This window comes from Callorhinchus milii, unplaced genomic scaffold (assembly GCF_018977255.1).
Source record: "Callorhinchus milii isolate IMCB2004 unplaced genomic scaffold, IMCB_Cmil_1.0 Scaffold2, whole genome shotgun sequence".
In the NCBI taxonomy this organism is placed as follows: domain Eukaryota; kingdom Metazoa; phylum Chordata; class Chondrichthyes; order Chimaeriformes; family Callorhinchidae; genus Callorhinchus; species Callorhinchus milii.
Window position 1 is genome coordinate 28,642,062 of NW_024704743.1, and position 18,695 is coordinate 28,660,756.

At 39.1% G+C, this 18,695-nt stretch overlaps 1 long non-coding RNA gene across 2 annotated transcripts in view; it reads left to right on the forward strand.

Moving 5' to 3' along the window:
- LOC121848146 overlaps positions 1 to 17,759 on the forward strand; it is a 32,720-nt gene extending 14,961 nt beyond the window's left edge. Inside the window, exons 2-3 of one of the 2 annotated variants that reach the window (XR_006084879.1) lie at positions 7,564 to 7,642; positions 16,461 to 17,759. This is a non-coding gene — a long non-coding RNA (uncharacterized LOC121848146). The remainder of the gene's footprint in view (positions 1 to 7,563; positions 7,643 to 16,460) is intronic. The other variant, XR_006084880.1, reaches the window with a different exon arrangement.
- The last annotated feature ends 936 nt before the right edge of the window (positions 17,760 to 18,695 follow it).

Here is an 18,695-nt window from a genome sequence, read left to right on the forward strand (position 1 = left end):
CAAGTAACCAGCTGAGCTGATAGGTGAAGAGGAAGGATTTACTGTGTGGTGCTTTTGTAGGCGTATTGCATTGCCCCACACTAGCCGTCAGGATATCCTTTTACCACCCAAGAAACGACCAACCGCTCCTAGGTTTAGATTTTCACCAAAGTACCTTTCGATAAAAAAAAATGTACCCCACAAACCATAAAGTTGATCAGTCAAATCAATGCCTTTTTTTTAACCGTGTACTGACGTTTGTGCGATTCTGCCAGGTGCTCGGATATTTGCTATTTGCATTTAACTCGGTAACTATAACTCAAGGGTTAACCCCGAGTTTAAAAATATTTCTATCTTGAAAATCATCTGGCTATTACATAAATTGATAGGATTTTTCAAGATGATGGGAAATATTTGTTTAATGTTGTCAAATACTGCACAAGGCAAAGCTCAATGAAATGGCCAGACATTTCATTTACTTAACGATTGTAATTGAAGACACTGATATAGGATATTCACAGATTGGCAAATGGCTAAAATTTAGGATTTCTGTCATTCCCTGTAAGTGGTTTCTGCATAAGGTCTGGCATTATTTGCTGTTATGACTCTTTAGATAATTAACCTATTTTGTTCCATTCCAAACCACTGGATGCAGAATAAGTTTTAAAGTGCTCTTTGATATCATCTGTTACAGCCTGTGGAATCATATTTTCACAGCAAGTTGTTTTGCTTAGTATGTATCTAGCCTCATGCATTTGTAATCACAATTGAAGTCTGTCAAATCATAGCAATTATTAAGTGTAAGAAACTAAAACCCTGTAGACTTTTGTAGTAAAGTTGAAAGCTGCTGCATCCTCGTTGCTTTCACTGAATTCATACTGTAACTCTCAGAACTCTCACGTTTTCTCCATATTCACGGCATTATTGATGGGACTGTCTCTGTTTCATGCTCCTACAGACTGTCTGTTTCAGTTGAACTGTTTGTAGGTAAAGTTTCATATTGAATAAAAATATTTATTTTTTGTGGTCACTGTTTCTGTTTCTAAACCTATTAAGGAACATACTCGGGCAACATATTTCCAATTATTTGCTCTACATTCGACCATGCCATCGGTCATGCCCTTTCCCTTCCCCTCCCTTCTCCCCCCTGACCCCAACTCGGGTCTGAAATGCTGTACATTGTCCAGCGCCTTGGGACGTCTTCCCGACGTGAAAGGCGCTATACAAATGTAATCTTCTTGTTGTTATTGTACATTCCAATTAATCACATTTGTTTGATTTGAAATTTCTATTGAGCTTATGCTTTTGTTCTGATTATCTAGCAAACAATTTGTAAATACTTTGTTTTAGTTGCACAACTTCAGAAGGTCATTGATACAAGATTGCTTATTCAAGAGATATACAGAGACTTGATACGTGAGGATTTGCTTTGCGGTGGGAGCTCAGCCTCTTTGGGGATGAGTTAGCTCAAAAGTGACATGCGTAGCAATGAAATATTGGAATTGAGTCGATCCTCTGTGGTAGCCTTGGGAGTTGGCTTGTGAGCCAGGCAGACATATAAAGCAATACTTAGGATCACAAGCAGAATTTAAGCAATGTAAATAGCCTTGAAACAGCAATCTACAATGATACTTGTATCTTAATAATGTGAATAAAGGGAGAAAGCTGCAAATATCAGAGGAACGTAGGAAAAGAGGAACAGGAGGAGGCCATTCAGCCCATTGAGCTGTACTGCCTGTTTAATATAATTTGGCTCTCCATCCTTTTGCCATTTCCCTTAAAACTTTACTACCCAAATATTTGTCTGTCATTCAACATGAGGCCATTCAGCCCATCAGCTGTTTCATTGATTTAATACAGTTTTGGCAGATTTTTTAATTCCATGCGGCACACTTTACTATCCAAGTATCTTTCTTTTAAACATCTCCATTAGTTCCATCTCAACAACAAATATGTGGAGTCCTGTAGCTCAGTGGTTAGAGCACTTGCCTCACAAGCGATAGGATCTGGGTTTCCTTACTCCACATGCCTCTGTTTACCTAACAGTAAGTAGGAACCAGGTTGTTAGTCAATTGGTGATCGTTTTTCCAGGGATAATAATCCCTTATTTAAAAAAAATAATAATTTGGTCACTCAATCCATGACTGTTTGTGGGGCACTGCTATGTGCAATTGGCTGCTGCATTTTGCTCACAAAATATACAGTAATTCACTTTATAGCATATTCTGTAAAGCACTTTGAGACATCTTGAAGATGTAATCAGGCGCTTTATCAAATGCAAGGATTATTATTAATATTATCAACCCGCTGGCTCAAAGCAGAAACTTACCTACAACCGTCACTCCAGTAATGACAGTAATTAGTGTACAGCCCTTTGAGACAGCAACAACTTGCATTTATATAGCACCCTTCAGGCAGGGTAGCATCTCGAAGCGCTTAAGAGATGCCTTTTGATGTCTAAGTTTTGGTCCTTGAGTAGAGACTGGAGGAACTGGGACTTTTTCTGCTGGAAGAAAGAAGAAAGACAGGTAACCTGATAGAGGTCTTTAAAATTATGAGTGATTTTGATAGTCAAAAAGGGAGAAATTATTATTACTGGTTGGTGACTAAGTGACCAAAGGGCCTCTATTTGATAGTAAAACGAGCAAATGGGGAGGTTAGGAGATTTTTTTCACATGCAGAGTAAAGATATGAAATGCCCTGCCAGGAGCAGTGGTTGAAGCCAAATCCATATTCACCTACAGAGTCACCTACACACGTATGGGGAAAGAATAGGTTAATTATTTCACTTGCACTGACCATTCTGATCTGGAACTACTTGTCTATGGTAGAGCAGTACTTAAAGTTATCAAGTCTTGATCAATAAACTAGTCTTGCACTCATTTAACAATCAATTCTTCACAAAAAACACTAAAGCTGTCCCATCGTAATACCACTCTATTCCCTTCTCTATCATGTATGCATAAAGTTTCCTCTTAAATACATTAACAGACTTCTGACTGTTTCAGCAGCACACAGGATATTAAACAAGCAAAAACAGCAACAACTTGCAATTAAACAGCGCCCTTCACGTGGGCTAGCATCCTGGAGTGCTTTGGCTCATTAGGATGCACTGTCCTAACAAAAGTGTTTTTCCTTATAGAATTTGAAAATGCATGACAAAATGGAACCTTAAAAGTCACCCCGACTGAATTGTGTGCAAAGTGTTGAAAAGAAAATGATTTGTAACTTTCCTGCTCCCTCAAATAAACCAGAAAGGTCTGCCAACCCTTTTTTTTATATGTGGGCAGCAGCCCTTTAATTGAAGATGATCTCATACAAATGCCATGCATATGGATATTATATATGGACAATGTACTACCTCATTTCTTAACCCTCCCATCCGCCCCACCAGGGACTGTTCTTAGATGATATCTGTGTTGAACGTGTACCCAGAAGGTCAAAGGTATACATCAGTGTCCCTTGGGCATAACACGCAAGAGGATGCAGTATTATTCGCTTCAGTAGTGTACAGCGAACAGGAAACAAAAAAAACTTTATTAAAGTCTTTATTTGTAGATTACCTCTCAAGGCAAGCTTGTACCTTCACTTTTCATACAGCCTTAATTTTTTGACACAGTACAACTAGCTGTTACGCATGTTCTTCTCGTAACAACTGACCCCAATTTTTTTTGACGTGAAAGCCCGCATGAGGATTCCCCCCTGCCCCTGGGGATTTGGGGAAAACGTTCAAGCTGCACGCTGATTATTGCCAGCACAGCGGGTTGATCACTGCAAGCAAATCAGTGTGAAAAACCCTAAAATGCGAGGGTGGGGAAAGGTTCAGTCAATGCATCAGTAGAGCTCTTGAGGGAAGTGGGTATCTCTCTCCTCAAGCGGAGAGATGGGGACTCTCACATTACTGTTATTTTCAGATACACAGGAATGACAATTAAGCTTTTAAAGTGAGCCAATGTAAAGCTGATATCTCATGTTGCTTTGGTCTGTCAGATAGCTCCTTTCCAGGTGTGAGAAGTGACTTATTATTGTGCAGAAAAGGTATTTGGATGCCCCAGAACAATATTATAGTAGCTTGAGTTTTCTTGTAGCTTCATGGTAACAATAATACAATTCGAGGACCTCACTTCTATCTTGAGTGTACCTTCCTTACATTCTCCTTCACATTTCCTTTAGCTGGTGTCTTGCACTTCTTCAATGAACTTCCATTGTAGTGGTAAGTGACTCCAGTTCCATAATTGAATGATATGTGCTTGCTTAATTATAAACTCATACCATTTCCAGTACGTTTATCGTTCAGAAAAACACAGTCACTCCACTTTACAGTATCGCCTGTAAAGTTCTTTGGGATGTCCTCCTGATGTGAAAAGGCGCTGTATCAGATGCAAGGATTATTTCTCAACACTAGGAAAGTATTGTTGCTGCTTTCAGGTGGATCACAGATTACACTTGATATACAACAGTAATCATGAGTTATTCAAATGATAATAATGATAATAATAATCCTTGCATTTGGTATAGCACCTTATCACATCTTCGAGCCGTCTCAAAACGCTTCACAGAATATACTGTGACTTGACTGTATATTTTGTGGGCGAAACGCAATAGACAATTGCGCACAGCAGTGTGCCACAAACAGTCATGGATTGAAGTGACCAATTTATTATTATTATTTTTTTGAAGGATTTATTACCCCCAGAAAAGTGATCTTCCAATCGACTAACAACCGGGTTCCTACTTATTGCAAGGTAAACAGAGGCGTGTACTTGTCATAAACTTGTCCAACATGTTGCCTTGCCCAGGAATTGAACCCAGGTCTCTCGTTTGCGAGTGCTCTAACCACTGAGCTACAGAACTCCACATTGATGAAGGCTCCTTGGACCATTTGATCTCTTCCTTCCATCATAAAGTACATAAAGGTGGTCCTTAAATTAGTAGGGCTTCCTGGCATTTACCCTCTTGGCAACCAGTTCCAACTGATAATTTCCCAGAATGATGTGTGGAACTATCCTGCTGCTCTAGATGGGCAATTGTGGCAGATTTCAACATGTTTTGAGAAAGAGATAACTAGCCTTGCATTCTCTGTTTGTCAAATGTATTACAAAAGGAGATAAACGCATTGAGAAGAAAAAGGGGACAGGAGAAAATTTGAGAAAACTTAATGGTACAATGAAGGCTGATTACATTGGATGCAGCTTGTTCTCCATCTTGAGTTAACCCACTAAAGTCCTCATCAGTTTTGCTTCACTTTGCAGCAGAGGATGTACCCATTATTTCCACTGTTGCTGCCTGTTGTGGCGAAGTATCAGAATAATGGTTCAGTCAGACTCTTGAGGATACTGCTCATAATTCTGTGTTTTTTGAAACATGAATACAAATCAGAGACACAAGAAAATACAAAGGCACTTTGCAAAGGACACCTTTCAAATGGCCAGTGGAAAACAATCTGACAGTTATTCAGCATAGGTTTCCCAGGTCTGAAATGGTTTTATCTTTGAGACCATTATCTTAAAATTGAAGCATGATACAGAATTTACGAATACTATTGAATTGGAAACATTTCTATATGATCCTAAATTTTAAGACAACATCCTTGAAGCTAAGGCCATGAGAATTTGGGGTTTTTAGATGTGAATTTTAATTTTTAAATAACACCCTTTTCCCCACACATTCAAATTAATATACTCACTGTTCTGTTCTTGCTGCTAACGTGATGCTATAATGTAAAATGAAAGAGGAAAAGAATAGGAGACAGTGATATTCAAGGAAGTGGGTATGAGAGAAAGACGAACCAACGTTTGGATTTAATTTCAATGCTGATGATCAAACATGCAAAAAATTATTTCTATTTACTGTAGTGCAAGAGATCATGACCAAGATCTGTTCAGTTAGATTAAGACTTGGCTGAATGACCTCACAGTATCGATTGATACCAAAGTCAATAGCACTAGCCAACCTGAAAAAAAAGTCCTCTGCATGTGTGACATTTCTGAAATGAATTGTATCAGGTTTTGTTTTCTCCGTTGCTGTCACTTTCATTCCAGTTATGCTGGCAATCACCTCACTTTGAGGGATTAGACCCAACTTCCACCTTTTTAGACAGCTATAAGTCAAACAGTTCAGATTTGTGATGTGATCCGTGTAGGCAGCATTTTAGATCTTTATCGGAGAAACTTCTATCTTACTAAAAAAAATCAAGAACTGTTCACAGTGTTTAATAATGTATTTAGCAAGCCAAAGAACAGGATGGGTAATTTTTAAGGACAACATAATTAGACTTTCAAACATCATTTTGGAAGTGAAGTGATATATTTCCCTTAGTAGAATGGACAGGAATATTTATACTTCCCACTCCCAATTGTATTGGCCATGGCTGAAATGTGTTCTGTAGCTGCACAACCAACAGCACTCGCAGACCACAGATAACCAGTGTTGTTAATGTTTCAATACGCTCTAATTTTCAGGTTGTGATAATCGTATGTAAAATAATCACATGTAGAGGGATTTACAGATAACCTTAACTAACCACCTTCCAGTAAAATTGGTCAATCGATTCATGGTTGTTTGTGTGACATTCACCTACAAATACACAGTTACTACACTTAACAAAAATACTCTGAGACATTTGATAGTTCAAACCTTTTGTGTGTGTGTGTGTGTGTGTGAGAGGGAGAGAGAGAAAGAGAGAGAGAGAGAACATGATATTTCATCATCTAAATGCAGCATGTAATATTTTGGGTCTTATTTTAGAGACCTCAGCAGTCAGTGCCTTTAATTTCAACAAACCCTATGTGCTTCACTACTGATAAAAACTAATAGTATCCAGTGGGCAATTCCTGAATATTTATCAAAAACATTTCTGTTAATCTGTGGCAGGTTTAAAACTCAGCAGTAGTTTCAAACCCCATGTGACTGAAGACTGAATCGCAGAAGGTATAATAATAATAATCCTTGCATTTGATATTACACCGCATGTTGTCAAGACATCTCAAAGCGCTTCACAGAAAATACTATGAAGTGAATTTAGTGTTTATCTTGTGTGGAAAACGCCCTACATCCAAGGATTTACAGCTGTTTTGCACAAAAGTTTCCTTATACCGCAGGTAAAAATGAGCATTTAGCTTTTATGTCATTGTGGATGAAATCTTCGTCCTCCTGTTCAGCAATATTGATGATGTGCACAAATGGGGACAGAATAGCGGGTGTAATTAATTACAGGCTGTTTGACCCAGGCCATTACAGAAGCTATTTGCACCAGTGGGATGCCATGCGCACTAATGGGGTAAATAACAATTCACCTGGAGGATTGGTAATAAGGACACCTGGAAAAACTTTCTGCTCTTTTTGAATATTATCACAGGATCTTTTCAAACCCCAAGAACAGAAAGCTGGGCTTTCAGTTCAGCATCTTACCCAAAAGACAGTACCTCCTGACGAATTCAGCACTGCACTAGAGTGTCACACTATGAGCTCAAGTAACACATTGCAATTATATAGCACCTTTCATGTCAGGAGGACATCCCAAGACGCTAGTATGTTATCAGTGTGTATGTGCGTAATTTATTACCTTTTTTTTCTGATTCACAGATTATGCTCAAAATGCCTGAGACTCATCTCTCCAGACAACGCCTCAAATTGAAGCCCAGGGACAGTATTGTGCAGTGAAGTATACCAATTACTTTTCAAAGTATTAAAATGAGATTTTTCTTGTAAATATTTCACAATAGGTTGATTACTGGTGTTGCCCTAAGAAAGTCTGTCCAACGACTCTACTTTGTGTAACACAACAGCCGTTTATTGTGATTAAGCCATTGAGTTTACTGTAGCCTAGGCAGAGGGTCATAGGGAGAACAGTGAGTCAGAGGTGGAAGAGTCAAAAACTGATCATGCAACAACTTCAAAGGAACGATAGAGGTGCAACTATGAGCTTGCTTAGTGGGTTTCAAAGCCATAATATCTTTTGTGGGGAAGGTCTGTGAAGGCCAACTATGCATAACTAAAATGCTGATTTTAAAAGTTAGGCTGACCCAGTCCATTGGACCTTAACCTTAATGGGGACCAACAGGGCTGAAGGCATGATGGGGAATTTCTTTGTAATTCGTAACCATGTACAAGTTCTAAATGTATATACATACAAGGGAAGTGAGACTTTTGTTTCATCAAAATACTACTTCAGTCTCCTCTGGATGATACCAAAGATGATTATGTGTAGAATTTTTGCATAGGGTACGAAAGGAGGAAACCACATTGAACGGGAGCAATAAAAGGGCAGGAATCTCTTGCGCTTGCCCTGATCAAACTATTGACCCCATTAGTATTGTGTGTAGAGTTACTGTATTCAAATGAACTTTTTTAAAAAAGAGATGAATGACAAAAGGCCCCTAATCGTATCAACCCAGAAACTACAATCACTCTCCAGTATATCCTGTGAAATACTTTGAGATATCCCCCTGACATGACAGGCTCTATACAAAATGTAAGGATTATTAATATTTTAATTTTTATAAAGTCACTGATCAATACATCTCTATAGTTATTTTTAATAAGGCTACTCTGATCAGCATAAGGTCAATATAGATATTTGAGGTTTGGTGCCACTTATCTGTAACAAGACTACTTAACTAATATGTAGCTCATTATTCCCTGGTCACTTGAGATTTCAACAAGAAGACAAACCTACTTGTCTGATCATCAAATGTTATCAGAATAAATTCCCTTGTGAGAGGATCTCGCATCATAAGCTTATCTGCAAATTCACATTATGTATTATTCGGGAGAGGAGCTGAAACCATGAAAAAAAATGCTCCTCACTGAGTTTAAAATTGAGATGTTCTTTTGGCAGCAGTAAATTGTAGTTACTTTCATTTGATAAGTATTTTGACAAACTTATCACTGCTAATATTGATCATACCTGCCCAAACAGAAATGATGTGTGTAAACCATACAAGTGACAATCTTGGTCAATGCGGAATATGAGATTGGGTCAGTGAAAGGCAGAAACCTCACAGATCGACATCTTGTAATGTTCTTAATTACAGAGAAACTGGAAAGACAACTGAAAACAGAGTGTTTGTGTTACTTTTTTTTCTTGTTGGTTTAAACACCCAAATCAAAACTGATTCTACAGTTAACCACAGTAACTGCCTCCTACATAGTGTCTTCTGTGAATTTACTAGCTTAATGATTGCAACTGAAAAGATCTAATTGATACTAACAGAGGGGTATTAACATTATTAATTCAGGGGCACTCAACTGTTTATATTGTTAGTAGAAGTTTCAGCATTTAGTATGCTCCACTGAGTGCTTCAATATTAAAGTAACACTGCTTACATTTGATATAGTGCCTTTCATGTCAGAAGCACATCTCAAAGTGCTTCACAGGGTTACTGTAAAGTACAGTGACTGTTTTTACAACAACAACTTGCACTTATATAGTGCTCTCCACACAGGGTAGTGTCTCAGAGCGCTTAACAGTGGCGGAGTCTGGCTCTGAGCTGGTGGGGGGAGGTGGCTGTAAGCACGGTTGAAGAGGAAGGTTTTCAGGCAGGACTTGAAAAAGGGGAGAGAGGGGATTGAAGGAGAGTGTTCCAGAGTTCTGGGGAGTAGTGGCTGAAAGCACGACCTCCGATAGTGGGGCAGAGGGTGTGAGGGATGAGCAGGAGGCTGGCGCAAGTCGGGCGGAGGCACCCGGTGGTGGATTGGGGAGTGAGGAGGTCAGAGAGGTGCCAGCTAGTGAAGGAATTTGAACACAAATGTGAGGATCAGAGCCTGTCCAGAGCTGGTGAGATGCGAGTACGTAGTTTGGTCCATGTAAGTATGTGGGAGGCAGAGTTCTGAATGAGCTGGATTTTTTGAATAGTGGAGCTAGGGAGACTGGCGAGGAGTGCGTTTGACTAATCCAGGCGGGAGGTGACAAACGCATGCACGAAGGTTTCGGCTGCATTTGGGGTAAGGTACAGTCAGAATCGGGCAATGTAGCGGAAGTGAAAGAAGGCGGTCCTGGTCAGGGATTGGATGTGCGGGAGGAAGGACAGCTGGGAGTTGAACCAAATGCCTAGATTGCGCGCTGGTTCAGTGAGAGTGAGGGAGAGCCCAGGGAGGTTGAGGAGTTCAGATCCGCAGGAGTGAAGACGTTGATGGAAGCCCAGGAGTATGGCTTCCATCTTGTCCATATTCAGCTGCAGGAAGATTGCACTCATCCAGGCCCTGATGTCTGCCAGACAAGCTGATAGAACATCGAGAGACCTGGAGTTGGTACTGGAGGAGGCAAAGTAGATTTGTGTGTCATCCGCTTACATGTGGAAGTATACTCCGGGTCTGTGGATGACATCGCCCAGAGGGAGCTTATAGATAAGGAAAAGAAGAGGGCCAAGGATGGAGCCCTGGGGTAGTCCACAGGTGATCAGGTGGGAGCAGGAGGAGAAACCATTTGCCGAGATGAAATAGAGGCAGTTGGTTAAGTAGGACTTGAACCATGCAAGTGCAGCCCCACTGAAGTAAATGAGGGAGGCGAGGCAGTGGAGGAGGATGGCGTGGTTGACTGTGTCAAACATGGCAGAGAGATCCAGGAGGATGAGGAGGCAGAGGGAGCCCTGGTCACAGATAGAGCAGGCGAATGCAGGAGAATATTAATGGGAGTGTTGCTCTATTTGCAGGTAGTTTTTTNACTTTGAGGCTGCAGATTCCCTTTCTGGCATTATAATAGAGAGAGAGGATCTATCTCAATTCACTGATCCGTGGATTTTGATGGATCGTAAAATGAAAAACAAACCAATAATAATACAATCACAGAGAGCATTGATGTTTTACCTGTAATTGAAACTGTGTCAAACCAGTGTATCATTTGTTATATCTCTGTTTTTCTGTAATTTTTTTGTTTCAGGTCCTAAAACTGTAGCTTTATTACTATTTTTAAGAAGGGCTTTTCAAGAACTCGCTACTACAGTATAATATTCCTGCATGAGTATATATGTCTGTAGCTGAGAGTCTTAACAGCTTTAAAATATCAAGTTGTGAATTCAGGGAGTTCTGACTTTTGGGAAACTTTGGGAAATGCTGGTGCTGCTCCTGTTCATCAGAGGTACAACATCCAAACCCCAATCATAGCTTTTATAACAGTAGCAATAGGCTATTGTTGCTCCATCAGTTTACAAACTGGCTCCATATGTAGTGGTCCACAATTGCAAGATACATTATAGATATATTGGGAATCATTATATGGGAAGAAGAATAAATTCTCATGCAACCTAATCATAACATTTTTATCATTTAACCTAGAAACTTACAGCACAGAAGGAGGCCATTTGACCCATCATGCCTGTGCCGGCTCTTTGAAAGAGTTATCCACTCAGTCCCACTCCCCTGCTCTTACCCCATAGCCTTGCAATTTTTTTCTTTTCAAGTATTTATCCAATGTATTAATTGTACAACCTCTTACATAATTAAATCCATCCTTGTACAGCTGAATAAATTGTGGAGGAAAGAAAGAACCCAGCTCAAAAGTGTTCAACATTTTAAAATTGTTTGAAACTCAGGGTGCTGCCCCATACCACAGTCTATTTTTAGCAATTGAAAATAGCAGATTGTACCATAAGCTCTTCCGAAGCAATAGATAACTTGCTGCTGTCGTAGACCAGCAAGCAGCATTTCATGAATTTGCTTCAGAACATACACTGAGCACAATGATTTATTCCCTAAACTCATACAGCTATGGAATTTGATCCTTCAGGACTGAGTTGGTACAAAATGTGTTGTCCAGTATGACTGAGTACTTTGCCTGAGGTTGTTATAATAATACTTTCATTTGATGTACCGCCTTATCACATCATTGCCTCTAAGCACTTCTGAAGATGTACTGTAAAGTGGTGTGACTGTGTATTGTGATCGAGGGGGATTGGGTGTTTGCAGCTGGCTTGAAGTTTATTTAATGGCATATGCTGTCACTGGAGGAATGGGTGAAACATTCCATTGCTTTGTGCTTGTATTGTTATTGTTATCATTACAGTAAATAATAAAAGTTCCTACAAGACATTTGGGTTTCCAAATGCTTCCCTGTGAACTTGCTTGTCTCTGTTACTATAATTTATCTCTCATTTTGTGTGTGGAAAATCTTGGTCTTGATCTGCTTTTACCTGTGCACAAATCACATGATCAATTTACCACAAGCCTTTAATATCTAGAACAGGAAATAGCAATGGAATATAGTGGAGGGCAGTGATCATGGCATGTCTGAATGCTCCAGTAAATACAGATAACTGCTGTAAGGTCTGGATTCAAAATAACAGACTCAGGAGGCGGTAAACGCCTCAATAGGTACCTAAAAAGTAACAATTTTTAGGCCTATAGGGTAAGAGCAGGGAATGGAACTATTTGGTAGCTCTTTCAAAGAGCTAACATAGGCACGATGGGTTGAATGGCCTCCTGTGCTGTAAGATTCTATGAATTCAAGATCCTCATCCTCACCTATAAGGCCATTCATGGCCTTGCTCCCTCCTACCTCTCCAACCTACTAGCCCCCTACTTACCTGCCCTTACCCTCCGTTCCTCCGGCTCCGGTCTGCTCCACATCCCCCACTCCAACCGCCCTACCATCGGTGGCCGGGCCTTCAGCCTCTCAGCCCCGAGGCTCTGGAACTCTATCCCCCAGTGCATTCGCCGCCTCCTCCCTTTCCTCCTTCAAGGCCGGTCTCAAGACCTTTCTCTTTGACCGTGCCTTCAGCTCCCCTCTCGACTCTCTTCCCCCTCCTCGCTCCCTCCCTTCCCTCCCCTCACCCTGACCACTTCCCCCCTGCTCGGGTCCTGACCCAACTGTCCAGCGTCTTGGGACATCCTCCCGATGTGAAAGGTGCTCTACAAATGGAATCTTGTTGTTGTTGTTGCATGAACATAAATGAGCACACAGTTTTAATATACAGTGCTAAGGAGTGTGGTGATTACAGTTTGCAGCTACCTTCTTGTAAACCGGTTAAAAAAGAAACAGAAGTGGTTCTGAGGCATCGAAGGAAGGAAGTTTTCTTTCAGAACATGCAGATATTTTGAATAGTTATTTTTAGAATGTTTGCTTGCATTTTAAAGGCAGTACTCGGTAGCTTGTTGCTAATGTTGCTACATTTTGCACCTTTTTAAAAAAAATCTACAAATGGTTTCAGCCGTTTCATGATTTTAGAGTATGTTGTGAATTGATGTTTCCATTTCTAATACACTGGAGCACCAGTTGTGTGTATGGGCATTGGGCTAAAAGATACTGGGGTGGGGGAATTGGCAAGAGTGTGAGGTTACTTGGGATGCAACTTAATTGCTCTGGCATCCCAAGAAACATGATGCACATGCACGCAACTTTGGGTACATCAACAACAGGATTTTTTCCCAATAGCACAAAGTAAGTCTGTAAAAATGAGTCGTTATGTTCTTATATAGTGTAGGGTTAGAGTGAGAGAGAGACTGAGGGGTGGGGGAGGTGTAGAAAAGGTAGGCAGGGAGAATAGAGCTGTTACACTGAGGTACTACAGTGATGGTCTGATTCCTGATGGAACACTTTTGTGTTATCGCTGTAGCTAATTATCCACACTGATTGCTTAAGTGTAATAGGAGAAATCCTAATTCATGTGGATAATGGTCTCTGTACTGTAAAAGGGTCATGGATTATAAGAAGAGATGCGTAGACGGGATTTTGGTTGAAAATGAATGTTAATTAGTTGCACAGTGTGGACACAGTAACCCTCAAAAGGGTTAACTCACTTTCCTCTCTCCATAGATGCTGCCTGACCTGCTAAGTGTTTCCAGTGACTTCTGTTTTTATTAGTACAGTGTGGAATATTCTTTTCACCTGACACTGATCTGATACTTATAATTAACTTGTAGGTTGGTATGTATTTGAATTCATATTAGATGTTACTCTGCTGAAGAATGAGGAAAAGGTGCTAATCTTTGCTTTTGAAATAGTGCTTTTCACTTTGTGAGTCTCAAAATGCTGAAAAGTAGATTTGTTGGTGACACAGCAGCCAATTCGTGCACAGCAAAGATATGGCAGTAAAGTTAATAAAGTGGACAAAGCCTTATAAAACAATGGTTCCGATCACTAAACACAAGCACTAGGTGAAAGGACCATCTCACCATCCAGATGGAGATTGTGACTATAACAGTAACCCACTGTAGACAATACACAGGGGAATTACTTTGAGGGGGTGGGCAACTATTTTTCTTTCAGGTGAAACCCCACACCTTATAGTCAGCTATTCTTAATGTTACTAGGGGAACTAAAACCTCAAGTCTTCCTTCATATTTTATGCTATTTCTTTTTTTAAAAAAAGATTTTCCTATCTGTCTAACACACAAAGAATTAAGTATTTCAAAGACAGTTTATCCGTAAATGCTTTCTCTAATTTGAGGGTTGTCTTGTTCACTGATGAATATATTTATGGATCAGATCATTGACTAAATAATAATAGTAATAATAATCCTTGCATTTGATATAGTGCTTTTCATGCCTTCCAGACGTCTCAAAGTGCTTCACAGAATAGACTGTAAAGTGAATTGACTGTATAATATTTGTGGGCGAAATGCGGCAGCCAATTGCGTACAGCAGTGTCCCACAAACAGTTGTGGATTGAAATGACCAATTTATTTTGAGGGATTATTATCAGGCTTGTGGAGTAAGGAAACTTGCCCAAGATTTCACCCTGCCAGGAATTGAACCTAGGACTCTCGCTTGCAAAGCGAGTGCTCTAACCACTGAGATACAGGACTCCACAAATAAATATATTTCTTATTCTGTCTGCTGTTGAATTTCAATTTTTTTAAGTTGTTAGGTAATGGCTGTGCATTCTACATCGAGAGATGATGTAAGTTACATCACTATTTTCTTTAGAATTTTTTAAATTTGACGGTATTGTACTTTTTTCCTTTCTGTTTCATATCCATGGCAAAGTTTCTTGCTGCCTTGTATTCTTCCTCTCCTGGTATTCTCATTGGATTGAAATCAAAATTTACTGTACAATTTTCTATTTTAACTCATTCTTTCTCTACAACTCAAAATTTTACAACTCCATGATCCCACCAGTATTCCCTTCCTTCTTTCTCAAGCCAGTGGTTTGGCGCAAATCCTATGGCAGGATTTGCTCCTTGGCTATTGTATAATAATAATAATCCTTGCATTTGATATAGTGCTTTGTCACATCATTGAGAAATCTCAATGCACTTCACAGAATGTACTCTAAAGTGAATTGATGGTTTATTTTGTGGACAAAACATATGTATGCTGTTAACAACTGGAGCTAAAATAAGACCAGTGCAAATTATGTTCAATTTAGTAATGTCAAGGTTAGAGATCAGCACACACGTGTGTACTGCAGTATTTACTGTAATCGTATGAGAGTATTTACTTAGACCACTAAATCTGTTTGGATTCTGTTTATTGACATATTTTGACTCATCTCTGCAGGCTTACTGGCATTTCCAGGTGTGTGACCGTTGAGGTTGCACATATCACGACAGTCTAGCGTAAGCTGGAAGGATGGACTTGTGTCGCTGAGAGCCACAAAAGACAAGTGTTAACCCAAATCCAGGTTACACAGACACAAATCCAGAATGTTAAAGCCACTGATTTACATGTGGTAAATACAAACTCATTCAACTGTCATGGCTCTTTACAACGAATATAGTGTATCTGTTTGAGGATGGATGAGAGAAGAATGTTTCATGTCCTTGCGGATTTAGTTTTATTTCAGTTTCAATGTGTCCTGGGAGTCCTGATTCTGAAGACCATTCATGCAGTATTGTGCATGGGAGTAACCCAATAATGGAGAACTGAGGCCCCAAATGCCACGTAGTCTAAGCCTTCCACTTTTCTCTTATAATTAAAGGTTGTGCCAAAGTGTGGAACATTCTTAGCAGTTTTCTTAGCAGTTTTTCCATAAGTCTTATAACAGAAAGGTTTCTAAATTATGAACTTAAAAAAATTCCACAATTTTGTGGAGTCTAAAAATATTTTAAGACAGTGGTCTCTTTTTGACTAAGACTTGATGGAATATAGGGGCTCTGGTCTCAAAGTGTACAAATCCAGGCTTGACTTCCATTCAATTTCACTGCAGTTCCTGGTGGTTAGATCTGGTGATTGTGTTCTATTTTCAACCTGAAATCCAGGCTGGAAATTATTATGATTCTGATGCCTGGTTTGAAAGTGATTTGGAACAGGATCACTATTGATAGTGCATACTGCCAATCAAAGGTATCAGTTCTGTACTACAATTAAAAATGATACACTATTGGACCACTCAAGTGTCTTAAATTGAACTCTGTTATTCCAAAAAATCACATTTGGGACTGTTACAGCTGAGAAAGGAGCTATAATGATAACTGAGTTTTCAACTGTTGTGCTTATGGAATGTTTTTTAACAAAACACTTATTGGCTTCAAAATGTGTACTTTGAAGAGACAGTTGTTGATATTTGTTGGGATTTTTGTCTGACGGACAATGTATCTTTTAGTCTTTTGCAGATGTGAAATTGGCTGAAGAAAGAATATGGGAAGTACCATTTCACAGAAATGATCTCAGCAGCACCAGCAAAGAGGAGTGAACTGAGCTTCCAACTTCAGTGTAAAATGAATCCACCTGAAGACAATATAATTATTTGATCTGTAAACCGTGCAGTATAAACATTGCAAATTTCATTCATCTGCCAGGATTGATTTTGTCTTGTGTTGATCACATAAACATATCAAAGTAAAAATTGTGACCAGTAAAAAAGGCATTGGTTGATCCATGGTGGTGTGGCCCATCCTGCACTCCTCCTGTTTCTCTCACAATGGATAGAGCCCGAAAGCAGCCCAGTACTATGGAACTCACCAGTGCTTTATACTGGTATATCGTTCAGGTTACTATTGATGTTTCATGCAAAACTTTTAACTGAGTAAGACAAAAAGGTTTTGGAGGAAAATAGGCTAATGAACTTTCAATTACAAAGAACAAACAGCCCAGGAACACATAACAGACAGAAGAAAAAGTAAGATACTACTTTAATGCAGAAATTCCTGCATGAGGTTGAAGACTTCTGAATCCAAAAAGCATGAAAAGATGTCAACCACAAGATCAGGAGTTCTTCCTTCAATCCCACTCATCATACACTTTGAACAAGCAAACAGCTGGAAATTATTGTAGAAGGTGCAAGTTTATCCATTTCCCCTGTCTTTCCCTCATGTTCATTCCCAGAATTGGGGGAAAAAATGACTGTGAGACATTGATACAACAGTACACAACGATAAAAGAGCCTGAAAATCCGATAGGCTTTATTCAGAATGGCAACCAGAGCCTCAATCAATGATGTACCAAAAATATTGTACATGTTATTTTCTATGTGACTTTACACCATTTTGTAGAAGAGGTTTTGAACCAAATTGGTGCAATTTCCCAACTATTATCTAAATTTAATGCACTCTGTGGGTTGAGATTATTTACTTATGCAGTAAATAATACATGTACAGATACTAAAACAGCAGTACTAAATCAGGAGACAAGTTGAGGAAATAAAAAACAAATTATAAAATGCACTGAACAAACTGTTTTGGCAAATAATGTGCTGACGTAATTGATGCAAACCATTTACGGAGAGTTTTAATTTGGTCTAGAAGATTGTTGTTGGGGATCTAAAGAGACAGAAGCTTTAAACCTTTACCACGACATGTTTTTTTCCTCACTCTGTTCATAGCAACAACTGGAGATGGTGTTTCAGTTTTGCCTGATCATGAATTATGCTAATCCAAAAATAGTTTTGTAAATAAACACTCTACACTTCAGAAAAAAAATAATGTTTTGCTTCATACTTCATGCTCCCTTTATGGCTTACACCCTATTATTGCAATGGTTTCTTTAGAATTAGACCAGTCAGGGCTATGGTAACAACTGACACTAGTTCAGTGTCTTCACTCTGGACAACAGTTTAAATTTACTACTAATCGGAATAGAATCGCCCTTTAGTCATTGAACTGTTCCCTTCGTCACCTCAAAATAGCAGAAATTCTTGTCTCTGCATGTCAGTAACATCTGCTGGTTCAGGTTCAACTTTAAGTTTTCTGTTTATGCAAATTTCAGCTGTTAAAGGGTTAGTATCACGCAGTTGCAAAATTACGCACTGATAGGCAGTCTCTAAATTTATCTGCACAATTTTATTTGACATGCATAAACTGAGGCAAAGATCTTCTGTACATTAATAATAATCCTTTGTTCGACAAGACTTTGAAAATATTTTTTAACTTCTGTACAGTTATAGATGCTTTCTATAATTCCTATTTTATGACTGGAACAACTATTGGTCCATAATATTTAATATACCAGTGATTTAGTTTACATCGTTACCATTTGGTTAAAAAATTCCTTTGTTTACACTGAAAGTGAGACGGACACAACCAACACTACATAAGGGGTAATACATACTAGATGTTAAGAAGTGGTTTGAAAAGGTTAGGCAAATATCTGCTACAATCTACATTATTATTTTTAAAATAATATCCTCAACTTTATGAGAGTCCATTCACTTTATTCCTTTCTATTCTGTCCTCCTTCACACAAGAGGCCTCACCTGTAGATTTTAACCCCAGTTACCATTAAGAATTTACTTATTGCTACCTCTTTCCCTTATCATATGGTACTAAGGGGCTTCCATCAATAATACATCTCAATATGAACCTACCTCCCAGATGCTAGTTAAGTTTGTGCACTAGCTCTC